Source organism: Marmota flaviventris, chromosome 7, assembly GCF_047511675.1.
Source record: "Marmota flaviventris isolate mMarFla1 chromosome 7, mMarFla1.hap1, whole genome shotgun sequence".
Lineage (NCBI taxonomy): Eukaryota > Metazoa > Chordata > Mammalia > Rodentia > Sciuridae > Marmota > Marmota flaviventris.
In genome coordinates, this window is record NC_092504.1 from 89,720,574 (window position 1) to 89,738,830 (window position 18,257).

The window sequence follows — 18,257 nt, forward strand, 5'->3', positions numbered from 1 at the left end:
GTCTGTCAAATGCCTTCAAACCTTCTTCAGGGAAAAAAAAAAGCCCCTTACACTTGCACATTGAAAGTCAGAAAGTAGTAACAAACAAATATGAAGTAGTAAGCAAACAAATATGAAGTCATTTTCTTCATATATTAAATTTTTAAAAAAATTTAAGTTACAAAACTGCTTTCCAGGACTACTATTAAATGCATTTCTTAGGTTTTTGTAAATCTAAGCATGTGAACAAAGATTTAGCTCTGAGCATATTCACCATGACATTGTTAAAAATAGAGAAAAAATTGAAAAAAAAACTTTAAGTGTCTTAAGTGCAAGTGCAAGATATTGCTTAAATAAATTGTGGTAGACACAATGTAATTATGAAATACTCCTTCACCAGGTTCAGTGGGGAGGGATCAGAAGTTCATGATACAAAACAATGTTCATGGGTACAAAACAATGATACATATCTGACCCTATTTATCCTGTTATTTGAAAGTTGCATATGTAAACATAAATGTTACTGAAAAAAAATAATGCAAAATGTTAACAGGCAATAGATTTCTAGATGACTTATGTTTTCTTATCTAGGTATTTACTTTTCTAAAATAAACATGGCTTGCTATCATAATTTAAAAGTAAAAGAGGGGCTGGGGCTGTAGCGCAGTGGTGAAACATTTGCCTTGCATGTGTGAGGCATGAGGTTTGATCATTAGCACCACATAAAAATAAATAAAGATACTGTGTGTTCATATACAACTTAAAAAAAAAGTTTAAAAATTAAAAAAAGTAAAAGAGAAAAAAAGAGATTAAAATTCCCCAAATTTCCAAATATCAGCTACCATATTAAGTCTCTAAAAAGAATTTATTATGACAATCTCAAGGACTGTTTGGTATCCTATTTACTAAGGATAAAAAAAGCAAATATCATTTTTACTTGTGGTCATTATGTGTGTGTGGGGGTAAGCAAATAAAAATATTCAATCCTGGAATTTTATAAGTTTTCCTTTTAGCAAGATGCTATTTGTGGTGATGTACCACCGAGTAGTAAAGAGGTCAGCCTCTTTGATTAAAAATAGCATAATTATATAGTTGATACAATTAAAGCAAAATGTGCATATTTACTATGATTGCTACTCTTGCTCAGATAAAATCATGCTTTTGAAAACATAAAAGAAACTCCAAGTAAAAATAAAATGAGACACTTAAGGGACTTAGGACAGAAAGAAACTGGGGGCCTGAGGATATAGCTCAGTGGTAGAATGCTTGCATAGCAGGTGTGAGCCACTGAGTTCGATCCTCAGCACCACATTAAAAAAATAAAACTAATTAAGTAAAATAAAGGTATTGTATCCACCTATAACTAATTTTTTTTTTTTAAATTTGGCCTGGATTGAGAGAAGGGGGTAACATCACATAAGCTGCCCAAAAGGTTCTCCTTTGCCCCGGTAGAAAAAACAGAAGTTGGAGTAAAGAATGACTCTTCAGGGTAATGGAAGTATGATAAAACCACAAGGATCCTGTAGTGTGCATACCTAAGAAGGTTAAAAGAATGACAGAATGGGTGTACCTGAGAAACTTGGGAGATCTAAACGTGCGCTGAGCATCCAGGAAGGCAGTGTTCTTTCGATCCCCAGTCATGGGAGTCTCTTGGTAGAATGAACTGGAATTACTTACTTGGTAATTCATTTCCTCTAGTTTTTTTTTTTTTTTTTCCCTCTTTCCTTATCTTTTGTTGTCCTTGCTTGTGAGATTTCTAAGAGGGTGTTTGCTCTGGCTACCTCACCTGTTATCAGCAGTTTGCTTGTCTTGTGAGAAACTGTCTTTCAAAAATGAACAATCTGTCCTTGTCAAAACTGTTATAAAGAGGCACTGGGTTTCCCGTGCGCACCACACCCACCTCAGACCTCTGCACCCCGCAAGTTTCCAACATTCCTTCCAAGCAATCCCAAAGCAAACTGCATATCAGCGTATTTATATAAACCCTTATCTCACAAAGCACAATCTTTCACATCATTTTTGAAGTCTCAGAGGAAGGACATATTAAGAAAACAAAATGGGAACCAAGAAATTAAGCCCTTGGGATCCAAAGAGCTATGTGGTATTGAGATGAAAGAAACTCTTAAAGTACTAGGACTAGCTGGATAAAGGGGAAGAAGAAACAAGGAAGTAAAATGGGGGACACATTAGAAGTTTTTGCAACTGTATTTTGAGCGAGAGAGAGGAAGATGAAGCAAAGTGCCCAGTAGCCTAGAGAGATGACCATATCTTGGGGGTGGGGTGGTGGACAGAAGTACCCCTCGTAAAGGGAGGGAGGCTCTGCTGGTAGAACTGAGGCACCACTCAAGTTCCAACAGGTTGTCACAAAATGGGATGGTGCTGCTGACAAAGCAAATCCATCTTCCACATGCTTTTACCTTGAGCTTCTAAGTCACGCTGGGCCAGAGCCTACGACTCAGGTGGCAGAAGAGAAAGTGAACTGGGAACAGGCTTTAGTCACCTTGATCTCAGAATATGGCACCTTCAAGAAAAGAATAAAGGGGTTGGGGTTGTGGCGCAGTGATAGAGTGCTTACCTAGCATGTGTGAGGCCCTGGGTTTGATCCTCAGCACCACATAAAAATAAATATTGTATTTATCTACAACTTAAATAAATAGAAAGAAAGAAAGAAAAGAAAAGGATAAGGCTGAACACATGGAAAAAGCCCTGAGGTCCCCCAACTACCTCCTTCAAGTATCTAAACCTTGCTATTGAGAAAAGTGAAGAATTATTCATCTCTGCAAAACGGTTAACAAATAGAAAATAATCCCAGTTTCCCATGAAAGTTCTGAACAAGCAAACATGTATGCATGTGGGCTTTTTCAAGTGGGAATACACATTATTACTTTTTTACTTTTTTCCGTGTGTGTGTGTGTGTGTGTGTTTTGTAGCTGGGGACTGAACTGAGGGCCTTGTGCATGCTAGGCATAGGCTCTACCACTGAGCTACACCCCCAGCCCTTTACTTGTTTTCCATGGCCCTTTGGTTAAACTGTATCGATGTGTTACCTGGTCAGACACCTTCTAATTGACAGCAGTGAGAAATATGACAAAAACAAGAGGAAAGGGGGCTTCCTGGGCAAAAGAGCATGGGCAAAGTATATTTATTACAATTAGAAGACCTGATTTTAATTTGGATTCTGATATTACCGCAATCTTTAAAAATCACTTGAATTCTGTGATCCTCAGTGAATTCCACCTCAAGTGTATTCTTCATCCCTGTATCCCCAGTACCTAGAAATTTGTAAGGTACATAATAGGTGCTCATCAAGCATTTGCTACAGAAAACAAATGAACCTGTTGGATTAATAGTCTTTCAAATTTGTTCCAACTTTCTATAATGGTACTATTTAATACAATCACCATAAGCTACATGGAGCTACTTAAGTTAAATTCATTAAAATTAGAAATTCAGTTCCTTAGTTACTCCAGCCACATTTCAAGTGGTCAGTAGTCCCGTGTGTGTCGCAGTAATGGACAGTGCATAATTTTGGGGACATTCCATCACTGCAGGATGTTCTGGACAGGGCTGTCACAAGAGTGCATGACTTTGGGCGAAAGGCAAAACCTTATACCCACATGAAGAGGGGGCTCTCTAATTCAGGAGACTTTGTGAACCATTTACAGAAGGAATGCAGGGAAACTCATGCAGGAATGAAGCATCATTCTCTCAGAAAATCCGTCTGATTTTTAAAATATTTGCTTCTTCTGGTGGTGCACGCCTGTAATCTCAGCAACTCTAGAGGCTGAGACAGATGAAGACAAGTGTAAGGCCAGCCTGGGCAACTTGGTGAGACCCTGCCTCAAAATCAAAAATAAAATAAAAAGGGCTGAGGAATACAGATCACTGGTAAAGTACCCCTGGGTTCAAGCCCTAGGAGAACAACAACAACAAAGTATTGCTTCTCAGGATAGTTTCAACAAATTGTGTTGGAACATCTGGACAACTACATACAAAAAACAAATAGAGGGGCTGGGCTTGTGGCTCGGCAGTAGAGCGCTTGCACTGGGTTTGATCCTCAACACCTAAAAATAAATAAAATAAAGATATTGTGCCTATCTACAACTAAATAACTAACTAACTAAATAAATAAAACAAATAGAGATACTGACTCAGAATATAACATGAGAAAATCTACTTGATCTTGGGTTCAGCAATAGATACATCTCCATCAAAAGCATAAGCCATGAGAGAAATAAACTGATAAGTTGGGCTTCATTAAAATTAAATACTACTCAAAAAAATCAAATGCTGCTCTTCAAAATGCAGTTAAGAGAACGAAGACAAGTCAGACATGGAGAAAATGTTTGCAAAACAGATATCTGATCAAACTTATATCCACAATACACATAGAACTCACAAAGCTTAAGAAACCAAGAACCCAATTAAAAAGTGGGCAAGAGAGGCTGGGGCTGTAGCTCCATGGCAGAGCACTTGCCTAGCATGTGTGAGGCACTGGGTTCAAACCCTAGATCACATAAAAATAAACAAATAAAATAAAGGCATGCTGTCCATCTAAAACTACAAAACATTTTGAAAAAAAAAAGTTAAATAAAAAGTGGGCAAAAGATCTAAACAGACACTCCATTGAGGAAGATATATAGATAGCAAATTATCATAAGGAAAAGAGTTGAATACTATCTGTCACTAGGATGCTACAATTTAAAACAATGAGATACCACTATATACAATAGCTAAAATTCAAAACACTAACACTACCAAATGCTGTTAAGCATGTGGAACAAATGGAACTATAATTCATTGCAGTGAAAATACAGAACAATACAAATTTGAAAGACAGCTTGCCACATGTTGCACAACTACATAGTCTTGTCAAGTGACAAGGCAACAGTTACTCCTCTGTATTTACCAAATGTCTTGAAAAATCAACAATCTGTAAAAAGAAAAAATAAAATGTTGACAACAATTTCATTCCTAACTGCTGAAAATAGGAGGCAGCCAAAATGTCCTTAAATAAGTAAAATGAATAAACTATGATGCATCATACAACAGATGATGATGATGATGATGATGATTGTGATTATACTAGGGATTGAGCCCAGGGGCACTAAACCACTGAACCACATCCCCAGACCTACCTACCCCCGCCCCCCCCCCCCTTTCTTTTTAATTTATTTTGGTACCAGGGATTGAACTCAGGGACATTCAACCACTGAGCCACATCCCTGACCCTATTTTGTATTTTTAGTTAGAGACAGAGTCTCACTAAGTTGCTTAGTGGCTTACTTTTTGCTGAGGCTGGTTTTGAACTCGCGATCCTCCTGTCTCAGCCTCCTGAGCTACTGGGATTACAGGTGTGTGCCAACCATGCCCGGCTTTATTTTTCATTTTTTAAAAATATTTATTTTTAAATTATAGGTGAACACAATACCTTTATTTTATTTTTATGTGGTGCTGAGGATCAAACCCAGTGCCCCTCCCATGCTAGGCGAGTGCTCTATCTCTGAGCCACAACCCCTACCCCCTTTATTTTTTTATTTAGAGAAGAATCTCACTAAGTTGCTGAGGCTGGCCTTGAACTTGTGATCTTCCTGACTCAGCCTCCTGGGTCACTGGGATTACAGGCATGTGTCATCATGCCAAGCTAGAATATCATTAAGTACAGAAAGAAAAGCTATCAGGCCCCTAAAACCTGAGGAAACTTTAAATGCAAATTGATAAATGAAAGAAGCCAATCTGAAAAGGCTACATACTATAGGATTCCAACTAGGACATTCTGGACAAAGCAAAACTATGGAGATAATAAAAAAAAAAGATCTGTGGTTGCCAAAGGATAAGGAAGGTTGGGATGAAAAAATGAAGGACAGAGATTTTTTAGGACAGCATGATACTACAGTGATAGACACATATCATCAGACTTTTCAAAACCCATAATGTAAGAGTGAACTCTATTGTAAACCATGGACTTTGGTTAATAACAATGTATCATATTGTTTCATTAACTGTAACAAGTGTAACCCACTAATGTGAGGACACTGGCATGCAGGGGACACAGAATATGGAAACTGGTTTCTGCTCAGTTTTTCTGTAAACCTAAAACTGCTCTAAAAAAACGCCTATTAATTTGCAAAAATAGTACTTCTCAGAATTAGCTATAAACTCTCGGTAATAAAGACAGCAACATTTTTTTTTCAAAATTAAAGCACTCCAAATACTGATTTAAGCTCTAAAGCAATACTGCAACATTATGAAAAAGCAGCCCCCAGTTACATACCTTAAAAACAATGATAATCTGTTCAAACATAATCACTGACTTAAATCTGCTTTATAATTCTAAAATGCTTACTGAAGCCTTGTAAACATACAGAGCATTCTGAATATGGTTCCATGATGACAAAACAATGGTGGTCAGGTTGCAATTCCAGCACTGACTTCTATAGGTTTTCATATTCAACATACAAATTTATACTGGGTATGGTGTCGCATGCCACTATAGCTGTAATCCTGGCTACCTGGGGGGCTGAGGCAAGAGGATCACAGGTTCAAGGCCAGCCTGAGCAAGCTGGCTAAACCAAGTATCCAAATTAAAAAAAAAAAAAAAATAGGGCTAGTGATGTCACTCAGTGGTAGAGCACTTGCCTAGCAAGGGCAAAACCCTGGGTTCAATGTCCATCACCACAAAACAAAAAAGGGAAAGAAAAAAAGAAAATGAAAAAAACGGTTGTGGTTTTAGCTCAATGGTACAGTACTTGCCTAGCATGAACAAGGTCCTGGGTTCAATCCCCAGGGACGGACACACACACACACACACACACACACACACTGAAAAGGCTACATACTATAGGATTCCAACTAGGACACAAATTCGTTAAGATGCTACTTAGTAAAGCAAATGGCAGGGCCCCTCTTAAGCAGCCCTGCTAAAATGAAAACTCTTTTCAGTGTGTAGCACAAGCACATATGGGGGGAGGGGTAGCACAAATACGAAGTGTGCACTTGCAAAATTATACCTTCCTGAAACCAAACCCAAGAAGACTTGTTTTGCTTCCAAAATGACATTTTTAGGACATCCCTTAAAATCATTCTTGGAATCCTTTTTGGTTCATAAGTTTGATGATGGGGTGTTTAATGCTGTTGTGTGAAATATGTTTCCCTCTTTGTTATGACTTCAGTAATTACTTGTCTCATGGGGAAAAAAAAAAAAAACACCAAGAATATTCTTGATTCACATTAAAGGACCCCTTAATTTAAGAGTTTCTTAGCTGCTTGCCTCAAGGAATCCATGCTACCAAACAGGGCTCCTTTCTTGTAAACCCTTTCCTGCAGGAGGGCTTTCTTGCATTTTGGCTTGCTGGTTCCCATCAGGTTCACTGTAACCATGCTCACTTGGAGGCTATGGACTACGTTGGCAATGCAGGAGAACAGGGTGCAACAACACTGAATGAAATAATGACCATATACACTCCCCTTCCTCCCTGCCAGATCAGAGGCTCCTGGAATACAGGACAGTCACTCTCTCTTTGGAGCATTTCCTATTTTCACTACCAATGCCAGACTGTTCTCAAAGGCTCAGAAAAGGGAGTTTCTTCTAACCTAGACCTCCTACGCACCTTGCAGATTGTCACAAACATCACTGGCCTTGTCCTGTGGCCCCAGGGACAGACTCCCTAGGGAGTCACAACAGGCGCTCACTGGCTGGGAGCCTCTTGCCTCACTTCTCCAGAGGGGTTCCCCTTCCTGGCTCAGCAAAGCTGCTAGTGCATGTAAGAGTTCTGGCTTGTTCCTGACTTGAGGGGACAGGGAGAAAGACTTCCCTTCCTCTTTTCTAGGAGAATCAAAATCATTGTCACAACTGATTATTCGCTTTGTCCCCAAGCTATGGGGAGGAAAGAACAGATGGTCCAGTCTCCATCAGAAACCAAAACCAATAGCTACACAAATTAGCAACTGAAAGAAATGTAATTACTTAATCTTTATTTGACTGTAGTAAGGTTCCATTTAAAAAGGAGCTATTTGAAGAGATGGACTGAGTGTCATTTCTTTGGATCATTTCAGTATATAAAATTGCATCCTGCTAAGAGCAGACATTCATAGAAAAAAATCTTTTTTAATAACATAACCACTTTGGCCATTCCACCTGGCCAAATCCAAGATGATTTTTAAGAGGTATTTTAAGCACCTCTTGAAAACTGACAGTGTCTTCATAGTTCACACGATACATACTTGCCAATAAGACAAAAATGGGACCACAGAAATAACAGCCACAGACCCAAAGATATTTTTTTCTGCTATTTTCAAAATTTCACGTAATTATTTTACTGTGATTTTAAATACAAACATCTCAAAGGACTTCCTGAGAGTTTCTGTCAATTATATCTACAATTTAGAAGTACATAGGGAACCTAGTTGGTCTCCATGAATGCCCTTCACAAAACAGTATTCCAAGCAATGCAGGATGAATTTCCTCTTTAGCACTAACCCACAGGATGTAAGGTCTCTGAGACTTCCCAGTGAGTGTACCCTCAGGATGAAGGATGGCTTGAGGACTGACCTCAGTACTCCAACCCTAATCACCCGTTGCCATGACAGCCTCAGCTAACTCTGCTTCTCCTTGTTGACAAGCACATCCATGGCAATTCACAGCTGACACTGCACTACCTCTGCTACTTCTGCTTCCAAACACAGTGTCAGGAAACTATTAGTAACACTATGGTTTATAAAGTAACAATAAGGCCAGTTCATCAGGCAGCTAGCTGTATTTGTTAACTCCTAGATATGGATAAGGAGTCCATCTAGACTCTCTTTAGAAGATAATCAACTATTATTTGAATGAATAAAAATGTTTTTGAGGACAAATAATTTTTAAAGAAGCATTTTGTCAAAATGTCCTTCAAGTTTCATGTTGAAAGGATCAAAGGGTTCTTAGAATTCAAACACAGCTAATTAATCACCCAAATAAAAATAAATATGTATCCAACCCTAAGATGGTTTGACAGGTAGCATTCTAGTAAAAGCAAGGTTCAAGTACATCATGTAAAATAAAAAATTCAGCCTTCTTCAGTGATGACAGCAAAGAGGGCCGGAGTTCAAGTGCCTGTACAAACAGGGCAAGGAAAACAGAAAAGAAACTCAGGGACCAGTACTACCCATTACCTTCAGTTTGTCTTTCCCATGAAACCACTCTAAACAACACTTCTCAACCCCATCCTTCTGCGTGTAAGTTTCATAATTTTCCTGCTCTTTTCTCACCTATTAAAGGCAATTTACATTTCAAGAAGGAAACCAAAACAACCAAAAGAAAGATTTTTAAAAAGAGAGGAAAGTGGGGCTGGATTACATTACAGGATAAAGAGTCTTAAAGTGGGAAAAAAAGAAAAGCAAGGTCTACATATGACTAGTGGCCCATGAAGAAATAATAAAGTAATAACTACAAAAGTTTGAGATCTGCTTGGTAGAATGAGCCTACCCTCAAAAATCATGGAGATACAACTGGAAATGACAAGAGGTCATTAAGACGGGTGGGTATATCTTAGTTTCCATGACTATCTACCCAGACAATTAGAACTAGGTTGATCTACATTTCTCTCTCACATGCTTTAACACACAGAAACAGATATAGAGAAAGGTCCCTGGGCTATAGCTTCCTTCACTTTATTTCAAGTACATTCCCTACATTCCACTAATATATACTACATGAATTATCCTCCATGAATGTATATCTTTTAGACATGTATAATTTCAATTCAATGACAGAAGAGTCCCAATGACCATCCAACCTTAATTTACTTCCCTTAAAAAGTTACCAGTTGCCCATATTTTAAGTTCAAGTTTCTTCTCTCTTCATATTAACATCATCTTTGGAGACAAATGCTATGCTAACTTTGAGATGCAGAACTGATCATCAGATTCTTCCTCTTCATTCCTGTGAGTAGCACTTTTGTCACCATCTCCACCACTCTGTGCCATTAGAGTACTGAAGAGTCTGCCAAGCTAATTAATCACAACTTTCCACACATCCAAATCCTTGGGCTGCAGAATTAAGACCTGAATTCCTCCTCTAGGTATTCCACATCTTCCTGCCTATGGTCCTTACCAAGACAGCCCTGGAAATAGCACTCTGCTGGATTAAAAAAACTAGTTAATCCCACCTTTCCTAATAATCTTGGTTTTGCACCTACATATAAAGAAGTTAGACTCACTAGGCCATCTAAGAATTTTCAAGCTCTTAACTTCCAACCTTTTCATTCCACCCTCCCCAGCTTCATGAAAATTAAAAAAAAAAATGCCATAGTAAGTGGAATCTACTAATGTTGTACCTACTAGATCTGGTCTGTGTCGGGAAATGTACAATCCATTTGAAGATCCAAGGACACTAAGCTAAACTCAACGAAAGTCCACTTCTCACTGTCCCCAAATGAGCCCTCAATAGGGCATTTTGATAGACCATAGATTCTCAATAGGGGTATCTTAGTTTTGCTTTCTGTTGCTATACAGAATACTTGAGATTGGGTTATTTATAAGGAACAGAGGTTTATTTGACATGTGATTTTGAAAGCTGGTAAGTTCAAGATCAGGTGGTCATATCTGGCGAAAGGCTTCTTGCTGGTGGGGACTCCCTGCAGACTGGCAGGAGGAGTGTAAGCATGCCAGAGAGGTTTTTGCAACAAAGCTACCCCCTGTATAATCAATGACCCATCAGTTCATAAAAGGATTTAATTGAGTCACAAGGGACAGACACTCAGGATCCAATCACATCTTAAAGATCCCATTTGGTCCCACCTCTAAGTACCTGGTACTGGGGATTAAATTTCAACATGAGTTTTGGGTGAAAACACTGTGATTGAAAGGTGAAAATTTGGTTTGTGATTCTTCAAAGGGCATTCAAATTTCACAGAATTAGGAAATCAGTTAGGAAAAACCTGTCTATCAAGCTTCCTTAGAGAAGTGGTATTAGGAAAAAAAAAGAGAGAGAAAGACAGTGATAGAGGAACCCAGAGAGGGGCTCAAGTCTGCTGAGTTGGTTAAATCATCCCAAATAAATTCCCAAGCCTGAGTCTCAGCTTGATATTCACAGGGCTTTTTGTTTTAACAACTACAAATGAACAGCATCTTTTTTTTTTTAGCTGGGGGGCAGTGTTGGAAGGAATATAAATATTTTGAAATGAAAGACTGTCCATCGAAATGGCATTTTTGACTCCTCAAGATGTTCAAGTTCTAAAAGATCTTTCCTATCCCTGTGGCTGTTTTGCTGTCATCAAATGTGTGAATAATGGAACTGCTAATAGAGAGATGAAGCAATGAGCAAACCCATTCCACATTTAGGAGGATAAAAAAAAATCTGCAACAAGAGATGAACATATGTACTAGGGAGAGAAAAATCAAACATGAGATATGGGAAAGTTCTTTCAAATAAAAATAGCCAGTGTTTGTACAATATTGCTCCCCCCATCAAAAAACAAAAAAAATCCCCTGCCTATTTAGGAGGAGCTAGGTCAAAACCTACTCTAGTGAAATGAATATTAGTGAAAATACATCATGGGGAACTCAGAGCTGTCTTTATCAAAAGAATCTTTTGACTTGCTTATAAGAACAAAAAGAAATATTTTCCTGCAGTACCATGACATCTGATCAAAATCTAGAAGCTTAGTTGGAAAAAGTAAAAGAAAAAAAAAGTGTTTGTGTCATGTGTAAAGTTATGTGAATTAACACAAAAATACATAAAATACTTCATTCCCTCAATTTTTTAAATTAAATGTTGTCTTTAATTAGGGTGACCATATATTTTAATCCAAAGTAGGTCAGCTGAAAGTGAAAGAGCCTTTAACATCCAATCTCTGAGACTGGGTTGTTCTGGACCGACCAGGACATGGGATCACCTTAATCAGGGAAAACTACAAGAATTCAAGAAGTGGAAATCAGATGGAATAGTATGCAAATGTGTCAACTTTGTAAAGCTGAGCTTTTAAAAAAGATTTGAAGAGATGAATTTTTTAAAAAAATGATGTCCACAAAAGATTTTCTCCAAATGGGGCAACATTCTATTAAACAAAGGATGAAAATTAAAGAATAAACAGAAAAGTATTCAAATAGGGAAGTAAGCTCCAATAATACCATAATCTTCAATTAATATTTTCTTTAAGAAAGGCAATCTTGCCAGGCACGGTGGTACACGCCTATAATCCCAGTGGCTTGGGAGGCTGAGCCAGGAAGATCTCAAGTTCAAAGCCAGGCTCAGCCAAAAACGAGGCACTAAGCAACTCAGTGAGACCCTGTCTCTAAATAAAATACAAAATAGGGCTGGGGATGTGGCTCAGTGGTCAAGTTTCCCTGAGTTTAATCCCTAGAACCAAAAAAAAAAAAAAAAAGAAAGAAAGAAAGAAAGAAAAGAAAAGAAAAACAAGAAAGGCGATCTTTTCTAAAGACACAAGCAAACTTCATATAGATGCTTCCATACCACTGTCTCCAGTAGGATTGATTATTTTTGTTAGTAGGAAACAGTTGCAGGAAAACAAGATTTATATTCTCCTGTCACTTCTACCCCTCACCTAAAGGAATAGCCTCCATTATCGAGGAGCTTACTATCTCCACAGCTGGTATAATGAGAGCAGGATATGAAGTAAAAAACAAAATGGTGGAAGTAGAGTAGAAGAAAAGACACTTCCACACTACCACGGTGGCAAAATAACTATCAAAAGAGAAAAGAAAAAACAAAGGGAGCCAGGTATGGTGGTGCAGGCCCATTAATTTCAGCTGCTCAGAAAACTGAAGCAGGAGGATCAAAAGTTCAAGGTCAGCCTGAACAATTTAGTGAATAAAAAATAAAAAGGCTGGGCATGCTCACTGGTAGAGCACCTGCCAAGCACGCACAAGGCGCTGGGCTCAATCCCCTATACCGCAAAACAACAAAAGCAATAATGGCAAAGGAAAATTTGCTAGAAAGAACCCTTTTGAAGGCGCCACAGTCAATTACCACCCCACCAATCGACACCAAACTTTCTAGGGCTTCAAGACACTCAAGTGTACAATGGAACAAAAAAGTTTCAAAGATGGTGAAGAGAATAGAGAAGATGTACAGATGACTCTACCCAAGAGACTCAGGTAAAGCAGAGAGATTTCTGAAAATAATCATGATTTCCACAGGTTTTCCCAATGGACTCATACAGAGTACAAATGAAATACCCAAAAAGAGAAAACTCAAGCTAGGCAAGCTTCAGGATCAACCACTGGCTTGGTAGAAGAGGGAGGGGGATGGTGCAGGAGGAGGCATGGAATCCTAGGCCAAAGACATCCCAGATCCAGATGAGGCGGTGGCTGTGAAGGCAGGTGGTGGGTGGGAGGAGGGCAGCAGTCTGACTGGGAAATGGGAAAGTCATACCTTGCCTTTGCCTCTGCCTGAAAGAACACAGAGGGAGACAGAACAAGTAAAAATGCAGTATTCAAGAATATTACAGGGACTGGGGCTGGGGCTGTAGCTCCACGGCAGAACGCTTACCTAGCACATATAAGGCACTGGGTTTGATTCTCAGCACCACAAAAAAATAAATAAAATAAAGGCATACTGCCCATCTACAACCACCAAACAAACAAACAAAAAAAAAAGGAATATTCCAGGGTGCTAGTGTGTAGCTTAGTGGTGGAACACTTTCCTAGCATGTGTCAGGCCCTGGGTTCAATTCCCATCACCACCATTAAAAAAAAAAAGAAGAAGAAGAAGAATATTCAGCTCATTAATCCAGCAAATATGTATTGAATATCTGCACCATGCTAGGAAATACAAACCTCTTCCACACATTGCTAAACCTAACAAACTCTGTGTTCTCATCATACTCAACTCCTGAAGAACTTAACAACAGAACTGATGTGATGACTCCAGACTCTTCATTTGGTATCTAGAACATGGCTCTTCTGTCCCCTACCTCAATGACAACTCCATCCCCTTAATTCACTTTGCTATTCTTCAAAGCTTCACTGCCTACAAAATCTCCCTAGGTTCCAGATGTCCCATGACTTCATTATGTACCATTTCTATGTTGTCCCTGTCCCTGCTCTCAGCCACACATGCAAGTCACAATCACAACTGGCTAGGTGACATGTCTTCATGGGGATGACTAAAGAGCAACTCAAACTAACCAACAGCTAAACCATAACTCCATTCTTTACAACTCGCTCCCCCACCAAAACTAGAAAAAATGCCTGATTTCTCCTACTCTCTCATGTCATACATACTACCCTAAATCCCTGAAACTCCCAAACCTATCCACCATCTTCCATCTCTAATGTCATCAACCTACTTGAAGCTGCATCACAGAATGTTGCTATGGCTTCCTAAAGGATCTCCTGTCTTTACTCTTACCCACTTCTAGCCCACTCTCTGCCCAGCAGCCAGAGGGCTGCAATCACAATGTAAACCAGATCATGCCCTTCTTATAACACTTCATAATGCCTTCTCATGGGATTTGTAATGAGATTTAGACCCCTTACAAAGTATGCAAGCCCTACCCACCCTGGACCTGCTAGCCAAGCCACATCTACCTCTCACCTATCCTGCTGCTCATCTGCTGAAGCTAGACTTCCCACTCCTTGTGTAAATAAGCTCTTTCTCTGGTGCACATGGTGTGTCCTCTGCCGAGTGTTCTCATCCTTCAAAATCTCAGTGCAAATCTCTCTCCCTGACTGCGCCACAGTTGGCAGCCCCAGTCTCTCTCTACTTCCTTCAAGGAACTAGTCCCAATCTAAATTTACATACTGATGAGTTTTCCTTGCGTATCATCCTGGCATTCTTCCTTTCTTTAGCATCTTTGCCTCTCTTCACACACACATTCAAACAATCTCCATTAAAGAAAACTTGAGTGTCGTTCACTGCTGAATCCCCAGATCAAAAATGTCTACTATATAGCATGTGCTCAACCGACATTGTATGGAGTGCACCAATCAATTTCCATAGGAACTGAGGAAGGATGTACCTCAGCCACCTATGTACAAGTATCTGCTAAAGTCAATACATTTATGGAATCCAAGGCAACCTGTCCAGAGAACCTGGGGAGAACAGCAGCTTACCTGATGGCTGGGGAATTGTCAGCTATGAAATCCTTCTTTTGTACCCCCAATCCCACACAGAACTGCATGGTCTCCCTCATCTGCCCCCCTTACCCATCCCTGCTCTGAATCTACTGTGCTGGTGTCTTCTTACATTCCAATGGTTTCTGTTCCAGGCAGACTGATATTTGATATCAAGTAATGATTTCTCTGATCCAGGTTTTACAGTGGCCTTGATTCCTAAACTGTCACAATAAACATCTGAACAAGAGCACTAATGAGTAAACATCATGTCACATATAAACAGAGCAATGGCAGGGTGAAGGTGGCAGTAGATAACAGGTGGACGACCAAGTGCCAGAGGAGTAGATGTCGTGAAGCCCTAGGGCTGAGACTGGTGCAGACACGAAGGCATAGGAGCCGTCATCTTTCCTAGACCCACAAATCTAATAATTCAAGTTTTTGTTTACAGGCCAAGGCATGTCTGGCCTTGAAATTCACAAATTCAAGCAATTGATAACCTTAGAGAAACATCTCAGTGCACTCTTTGGTCAATTCAGTCATACTGGCAAAAGGTACCAGAACCAGTTTTTCTCCTTCTTTCTCTCTCTCTCTCTCTCTTTCTTTCTCTCTCTCTTTCTTTCTTTCTCTTTCTCTCTCTCTCTCTCTCTCTCTCTCTCTCTCTCTCTCTCTCTCTCTCTCTCTCTCTTTCTTTCTTTCTTCATTTTTTCCCCCTGCAGTTCTGGGGATTAAGCCTAGGGTCTCACATATGCTAGGTAAGACCACTGAGCAACATCTCCAGCACTTTTTTTTTTTCCCTTTGGTACCTAGGCTTGAACTCAGGGGGACTCAACCACTGAGCCACATCCCCAGCCTTTTACGGCCTCAGCCTCCAGAGCGGCTGGGATTACAGGCATGCACCACTGTCCCTGGCTCCCCACACACTTTTTATTTTTTATTTTGAAACAGGGCTCTTGCTAAATTACCCAGGCTGGCTTTGAACTCGAGCTTCTCCTGCCTCAGCCTTCCCCACAGCTGGGATGACAAGTGTGCACCACTACCTCCAGCTCTGAGCCGCTCCATGGTAGAACATGGGTTTTGAACTACAATTCAAGAAGGTCATTCAACAGCAACTACTATGGTTTGGATATGGTTTGAGTGGGTCCCCCAAACCTTTATGTGCAAGAAGCCTGTCCCCAGTGTGGGTTGAAATGTGGTAGAATCTTTAAGATGCGAGGCCTTCTAGAAGGTAATTTAGGGGGCATCGCCTTCAGAAGGAACCAATGCCATCTTTGGGAGTGGGTTAGGTCTCTTGGGACTGAAGTAGTTACAGCAAGAGCAGATTGCCAAGTGAGGCCACCCTACATTTGGTCTTGTGCATGCACTGTTTGTCACTCTCACAGGTGCTCCTGCCCTGTGATAACCACCCATCATGCTGTCACACAGCATGAAGCCCTCATAAGGTACCAATGCTAGCACTATACTTTTGAATCTCCAGAGCTGTGTGTTAAATAGGCCTCTTTTCTTCATAATGTACCCAGCCTCAGGTATTTTGTTTTGGAAACATTAAATGGACTAAGATAGCAACCATTAACAGATTTTCTTCAGATACATATGGGACAAATTGGTCTGAACTATACTGCCCAATACAATAGCTGCTAGTCAGAAGTTGCTATTGAGCACTTGAGATGCAGACAATCTGAAGAGATGTGCTATTAAATGTAGAGTACATACAAGATTTCAAATGCAGAAAAAAATGTAGAAATTTCAAGAATTTTTATATTGATAACATTAAATATAATAATTTGATGTATTAAATTAAATGTATTAAATCAATTTCACCTGTTTCTTTTTACTTTTTGCAATGTAGCTGTTGGAAAACTCAAGTTACATATGTAACCACCATGGGTGGTTCATCTCTTATTTTCACTGGACAGCACTGGGTTCTCAGGGGAGGGGTACCTTCTGAGCACAGGTTAGCACAATGATACAGAGTCTGGTGTTTTCAAGTCCAGAAAGTATTTCATTAGTTCACCCAGGAGAAATAAGCTCTGGAGCTCTGGTTCACATTAACAAAAGATCCAACAGAGAACATCATTGATTAATTTCTCAATGATGAGAAACAGAACAGATACCCTTCTGGTCTCAGTGAAGGTTAATTACTTGGCCACTTACATAGTGAAGGCATCCTTATTCCGCTACAAAGATGCTATGGTTTAGATGTTACATGTCCCCCAAACACTCAGTATTAAAGGCTTGGTCCCAGAGTGGTGCCACTAGGAGGTGGTAGGAGCTTTGCTCATAGGATTTAGTGGGAAGCCCTAAGGTCATTGGAGTCTTTCCCTTGAGGGGGACTATGAGACCCTGGACCCCCTCCTCTCCATTGCTTCCTGGCCATGAGGTGAGTACTTTTATTCCACCAAATGCTCTTACCATGATGTAGGTCTTATTATAGGCCCAAAGCAATAGGGCCAACCAATTAGAAATGAAACCTCTGGAACTGTGAACCAAAACAAACCTTTTCTCTTTATAAGTGGATAATCTTGGGTATTTTGCTATGGTAATACAGGAACTCAAAGGGAAGAGCAAATTATTAACTAGGAGTAGCTAAATGAAGATAAAATGCATGTAAATGAGTCAGTCCTACAGAGCACTGTACCCTTAACAAGAGCACAGGACATTTGTATATCAGAGAACTGAGGACCTTTTCCAAAAGCACTTTAGAACACACAGCAAGACTTCACTTACATCAGGTTTTTTCCAAACCTTTTGATAAGAGGAAATAATCAATCCATCTTCTATGGTCGCTGCAGTCTGAATGTACAGGCACGCATGCACACATACACACATGTGTATCCCCTAGTCTAACAAAGTAACTCAAAATCTACAAAGAATACATTTAAAAGAACTGTAAATATGAAAATAATCTCTCTACAGTTTTTCAGTTTCCAAAATCACCCAGCTAATTTTCCACCTATGTTTCTTAAAAAGTAAAGTATTGTACTATCCTCTGAGTTCATTTGTCTCTCTCTCTCTCTCTCTTTTTTTTTTTTTTAACTGGGTATTGAACCCAGGGGTTCTCTACCACTGAGCAATATGTTAGCCTTTTTTTTTTTCCTTGAGACAGGACCTCACTAAGTTGCTGAGGCTGGCCTCAAACTTTCAATCCTCCTGTCCCATCCTCCCAAGTTGCTGAGAGTACCACTACACCTGGCTCGCCTTCCTCTTTCAAAGCCAACAAT

The 18,257-nt window shown here is 39.6% G+C and overlaps 1 protein-coding gene and 1 non-coding gene across 4 annotated transcripts in view; one reads left to right on the forward strand and one right to left on the reverse strand.

Moving 5' to 3' along the window:
• Positions 1–18,257, reverse strand: part of Sgms2 (sphingomyelin synthase 2) — an 86,634-nt gene that overhangs the window by 58,248 nt on the left and 10,129 nt on the right. The window lies entirely within an intron of this gene.
• LOC114092923 (small nucleolar RNA U13) lies at positions 7,070–7,168 on the forward strand. The gene has a single exon (XR_003582829.1). It is a non-coding gene; the product is annotated as a small nucleolar RNA U13 (small nucleolar RNA).